The following is a 6,171-nucleotide window of genomic DNA, read 5'->3' on the forward strand; positions in this document are numbered from 1 at the left end:
TCTGTTACTGACTCATGTTTACCCAGAGAAACCACATCACAAATCTGAGTCTCCTCTGGCAAGAGAAGGAATAGGATTCATGATTCTCTCAGCCCCCTTTCCACAGTAGAGTTCTGACTCAACTTCTAAAATACTTTTCTGCAAGCCTCTGTACCTCATAAATGTTTTACTATACTCGAGACAGCAAAGGGAAGCACAGATTAGCTACTGTTTTCAGAACAGTGGAAACATGCTGTCTTCTCCAAGTTTGGCATTGGAGTCAAGGATCAAGCGCCAAACAGTAGTTGTCAAGAATCCTTTCATTTACAGTCAGGTTCTAGACTTTTCAAATGGTGTGGGCAAGAACCAGTTTTGCCAGAATAGGTTATTATCTACCTCTTACCTTTATAGGATAGGACTAAAAATTCTCTTTTTTAAGACAGAGTCTTGCTCTGTTCCCGAGGCTGGAGTGCAGTGGCATGATCTCGGCTCACTACAACTTCTGCCTCTCAGGTTGAAGTGATTTTCCTGCCTAAGCCTCCTGCGTAGCTGGAATTACAGGGGCCCACTACTACACTCAGGTAATTTTTGAATTTTTAGTAGAGACAGGGTCTCCCCATGTTTGCCAGGGTAGTCTTTAAAGCCTGACCTTATTATCTGCCTACCTAAGCTGCCCAAAGTACTGGGATTACAGATGTGAGCCACCACGCTGTGCATTTTTTTTTTAATTACACTGAAGACTTTTGAAAGGGTTGTGTGTTGTATGAACTCCCTCCTCACCCAATTCTCATGGATGGGAAAAGGCTCCTGCTTCATTTTAAAGCTAATGAGCTGCCTGAACAGGAACTTCTAATTAACCATTCAAACCGATTAGCTCACGTCCCTGAAGGCTGAAGAACACGGGAACTGCTATCCCACCTGAATACAATCCAAAGGCAAAAGGCTGTGGCCAAGTTGAAATAATGGGGCAGATAGAAGCGATAAAGACTGGAGCTGGGAGTGGCCCATACTTCAAGTTAAGCCAAACAAAGGTGTTTGCATGTTTTATATGGACCAAATAGGAATTCCATAATAGAGAAAAACATTGATTTTAAGGAGGACGCTGCCCTGAAAAGCTTCCTGCCAGGGGTAAGGAAGAGGCTGCCCAGGACCCCCAGAGGCAGGTGGTAGGAGGGCTCTTAATGGCTTCCTAGAAACTGTATTACCTGAGGTAGTGAACTGCTGTCAGAGATCCCTACCAGGAGAATTTCTCAGGAACGCATGAGAAAGGGCCCAAAACTGCATGCCTGCTCCTAAAATGTGACACCATAATACAGCTGAACTATCCAATAAGGCCCTATCTGTTCCTCTGTCTCTCCTTTCTCCCTGCCCCTAGCCAACCCTAGAAGAGCCAGAAAGCACTGCTAAGAAGTGAGGGTGGGTGGTCATAAACAAACACACTGCCCTCCGTCCTTTTCCCACTGTGTGTTTCTCAGGCTGAGGCTGTCACAGAGGAGGGATGAAAATTGTTTTCGTTGATATTTTATCATGAACATTTATGAACGTACAGCAAAGTTGAAAAAACTTTACAGTGAACACTTTAACTGTATCTTCACCAACTTGGAGTCTTGTTTTATCTCATGTCCATCCATAGATCCATCTTTCTATCCATCCAGTAATCCATTATAGTTTTGAGGCATTTTAAAGTAAATTGCAGACATCAGTAACTCAACGTGCATTAACTAGAATTTGGTACATTTTTTTTTCCTTTTGGTGTAAAGTTTACAAATGATGAAATGCAAAAATTTTAAGTATGTATTTACCGAATTTTGACAAAAGTATACATATGTGTAACCCAAAACTCTATGAAATAAAGAACATTACTATAATCCCTGATATGGTTTGGCTGTGTCCTCACCCAAATCTCTTCTTGAATTGTAGCTCCCAGAATTCCCACGTGTTGTGGGAGGGACCTGGTGGGAGAGAATTTAATCATGGTGACAGTTTCCCCCATACTGTTCTTGTGATAGTGAATAAGTCTCACAAGAGCTGATGCTTCTATAAGAGGAAAGCCCTTTTGCTTGTTTCTCATTTCTCTCTTGTCTGCCACCATGTAAGATGTCCCTTTGACTTTCTGCCGTGATGATGAGGCCTCCCCAGCCAGGTGCAACTGTGAGTCCCTTAAACCTTTTTTGAATAAAGTACCCAGTATCACGTATGTCTTTATCAGCAGTGAAAAACGGACTAATACAATCCCAGAAAGTTTCCTCATGACTTGTCTCAGTCTCCAGCTCTGTACCCTTAGATTTTTTTCATTGTAGACTAAGTTTGCCAACTTTAGAAATTCCACGTAACTTGAATCATGTTGTGATAACCCTATATATAAGGCTCCCTTCAGTCCACAAAATAATTTTTATATTTATCAGTCAGGTTACACATATCAGTATCTCTTTCATTTTTATTGCTGAGTAGTATTTCATGCTATGAAATAACGTAGTTCGCTACCTGATCCTCTATTTGTGGTCACCAGAAATATTTTCAACTTTTGATTATTATGAGTAAAGCTATTGTGGTCTTCTATAAGTATTTTTATTAACATGTATTTTCACTAATTGGGGTAGATTCCTAACTCGGAAATTTATTAGAGATGAGATGTATATTCGTTCCATAAGAAAATTTCAGAAATTTGACAAAGTAGTTGTACTGTTTTATAGTCCCATTAGCAATAGTTATAGTTGTGCTGTCTTCTTGCCAACATTTGGTGTTTAGTCTTTCCCAACCTAGTTATTTTGTGGGGTGTGTAGTAGTATCTCACTGTGGTTTTAATCTGCATTTCCTTGATGTTAACCATTTTGTCCCACTTGTATATTATCTTTGCAAAGTGGCTCCTCAAAGTTTTTCCCTTTCTAAATAGTAATTGTTATCTTTTTTTCTTTTAGTTGTTCTGTCATCCAGGCTGGAAGGCAATGGTGCAATCTTGGCTCACTACAGCCTCTGCTTCCTGGGCTCAAGCGATCCTCCCACCTCAGTCTCCCAATTAGCTGATACCAGGCTAACTTTTTCTATTGATATTAGCCAACACACAAGGTTAATTTTTTGTACTTATACTAGGTGTCAGGGTCTCACCATGTTGCCCAGACTAGTCTCAAACTCCTGGCCTTAAGCCATTCATCCTCCTCGGCCTCCCAAAGTACTGGCACTACAGGTGTGAGCCACTGTGCCCAGCCTTATTTTCAGGTTATAAAACTGCTTTTTTTTTTTCTTGTTATATTTACTTAATCTCAGTAGAAAGAAAAAAAAAGGGGGTAAACAGAAAGGAAATAGAAACTCCATAAAAAATAGTTATCAGGGGCTTGTGATATCCGCTCAGAAAGCAGTTTATGGGGGCTTGTGATAGTAGTTTACATTTCAGAGATTTTACATTTCAAAGATACAATGGACCCCTTAAGGTGGCTGGTTAAACCTGTTTTTCACCAGGAGCTAAAACAAAGGCTTGGCTCCAGGGAAAAAGAGGTCTCTGCTCCTCTCAGGCATCTCAATTGCAGTAAGTTTATTGCTTACACAGAGACTAATGGGGACATGGAAGCAGACAGCACAATGTCCTCATAAACTGCAGGCCTTTGCTTTGCATTCTGTTGTTGCTTTTAGTGAGTCAGCTCACGGCCCTTTGTCTCACTCGACAGCCCTCGAGGTGGGGAAATGCAGACAGGTCCAGCAGCCAAACTGGGGCGAGTCATCTAGCTGCCTCTAGCCCTTGGCGCGAACACTACAAGGGCCCAAAGGGATTAACTACAAATACAGTTTCAAGAAATCCCTTCTATGATGGGTGTACACAGATAACGTGACTAAAGTTCGAAACCCAAGCCTTCTATAAAATGAACCCATGTGTCCTATTCCACTACGAACTCCAAGCAGCAAACCCCCAACACCCAGTTAATGAAAAGGAACACGCTTACAATCTCGCACGTCCGAGAGAAAACAGGCGATATAGTAAGCTAGCCATCAACTTTGGACAATCGAATGAGTATGTAAGTACCGCAATCAACATTAACTTTCACAGAATTAGATCAGTTAATCACAGCTATTTTCGGGAAAAAGTGGGCGGCTCTTAAAAGAGCCTTTGTGAGTTGGATTTAATTACTGCCCAGAAAGCTTTACGCTGTCTCCCCACGAATGCAGCGAGCGAGCTGAATGTCCTTGGGCATGATAGTCACCCGCTTAGCGTGGATGGCGCACAGGTTGGTGTCCTCAAAGAGCCCCACCAAGTAGGCCTCGCACGCCTCCTGCAGGGCCACCACCGCGGAGCTTTGAAAGCGCAGGTCAGTCTTGAAGTCCTGAGCAATTTCTCGCACCAGTCGTTGGAAAGGCAACTTTAAGATCAGCAGCTCGGTTGACTTCTGGTAGCGGCGAATCTCGCGCAGGGCCACGGTGCCGGGCCGGTAGCGGAGCGGCTTCTTCACGCCGCCGGCTGGAGCGCTTTTCCGAGCTGCCTTAGTAGCCAGCTGCTTCCGCGGCGCTTTCCACCCAGTGGACTTACATGCAGTCTACTTAGTATGTGCCATTGTGAACTAACTGAAAAAACAAAGCCCTAAATCAGGCTCTTTACTGAAAATAGATTTACGACCATTTTCTGTCAGGCTGTGGCTTGCATATTCTTTTGTTTAATGTATCTTTTAATTTTCCCATACACATTTTCTTCAAAATTTGTGTTAGTTTTTGTTGTATTTTTCAGATACTTTGTTCATTTCATCTAAGTTGCAGAATTTGTCACCATGGCGTTGTTTATGATAGTCTCTTATTATCCTTTTCACGTCTGCAGGATCTGTAGTGATAGTTTCACTTCGCTTTCACTTCTGATATTGATACTGACCATTTGTGTTTCCTCTCTTTTTCATGATCAGAGTAGCTTAAGGTTTATTAATGTTGATATTATAAAACAACCAGCTTCTTTGCTTTGTTAGTTTTCTCTATTATTTTGTCTGTCTTCAATTTGGTTTATCTCTGCACTTTTACCTTTATTGTTTCCTTCTTACTACTTCGTTGGAGTTTTCTTTGCTCTGTGTGTGTGTGTTTTCAATCTTCTTTAGGTGAACATTTACGTCATTGATTTTAGACCTTTCTCTTTTTCTTCTATTGCATTATAAGCATGTACGGCTATACTTCCCTCTGGGAGCTCCCATAGCTGTAATTCATAAGTGTTGGCATGTTGTATTTTGATTATCCCTTAGAATAAAATATTTTATATTCTACCTTTTGATTTCTTCTTGGGCTTGTGTATTATATTTAATCTCCAAGTACTTGGAGCTTTCCTAGTTCTCTTATTGTTAATTTCTGTTTTAATCCTATTGTGGTCAGGTAACATACACTGCATGAATTCAATTTGATTTAATCTATTCAGTCTTGTTTTACGACCTAGCATGTGACCTATCCTAGTGAACACTACATGTACTTGAAACATACAGTATTCTGTGGTTATTGGGTGTCGTCTTCCATTGGTTTGTTTAAGATGGTGGAGAGTGTTGTTCAGGTCATCTGCATCTTGACTAAGATTTTGTCTAGTTTATCTATCAATTGCTTGGGAGATGGGTATTAAAATCACCAATAAAAATTGTGGATTGTTTGTTTATTCCTTTAGTTCAATTTTGTTTTGTGCAAATTGACGCACAAATTATTTTTAATCCATTTTTTTTTTGATGAAATGACTCTTCTGTAATCATGAACTATCCCTCTTTATCTTTGGAAATACTGTTTTGACTTAAGCATATTTTATTTGGTATTAATATAGCTTCTTCACACTTCCATTACTGACTGTTTGCATAGTATATCATTTTAAATGTACTCATTTAGGGTCAGGTACAGTGGCTCACACCTGCAATCCCAGCACTTTGGGAGGCTAAGGCAGGTAGATCACTTGAGGTCAAAAGTTTAGGACAAGCCTATCCAATGCAGTGAAACCCCAGCTTTCTTAAAAATACCCCCACATTTAGCTAGGCGTGGTGGCAGGTTTCTGTATTCCCGGCTACTCAAAAGGCTGAGGCAGGAGAATTGCTTGAACCCAGGAGGCGGAGTTTACAGTGAGCAGAGATGGCACCACAGTACTCCAGCCTGGGAGATAGAGTAGGACACTGTCTTAAAAAAATTCAAATGTACTTATTTAGACCTACGTATATTTGTCTTCTTTTTTTCTATTCAAAGTGTGTATTTCATATACAG

General features: G+C 40.8%; 1 pseudogene; it reads right to left on the bottom strand.

Moving 5' to 3' along the window:
• Positions 1 to 4,112: 4,112 nt before the first annotated feature.
• LOC100387634 (histone H3.1-like) lies at positions 4,113 to 4,520 on the bottom strand (annotated as a pseudogene).
• Positions 4,521 to 6,171: the final 1,651 nt, after the last annotated feature.

The sequence above is a fragment of the Callithrix jacchus genome, chromosome 2 (assembly GCF_049354715.1).
Source record: "Callithrix jacchus isolate 240 chromosome 2, calJac240_pri, whole genome shotgun sequence".
In the NCBI taxonomy this organism is placed as follows: domain Eukaryota; kingdom Metazoa; phylum Chordata; class Mammalia; order Primates; family Cebidae; genus Callithrix; species Callithrix jacchus.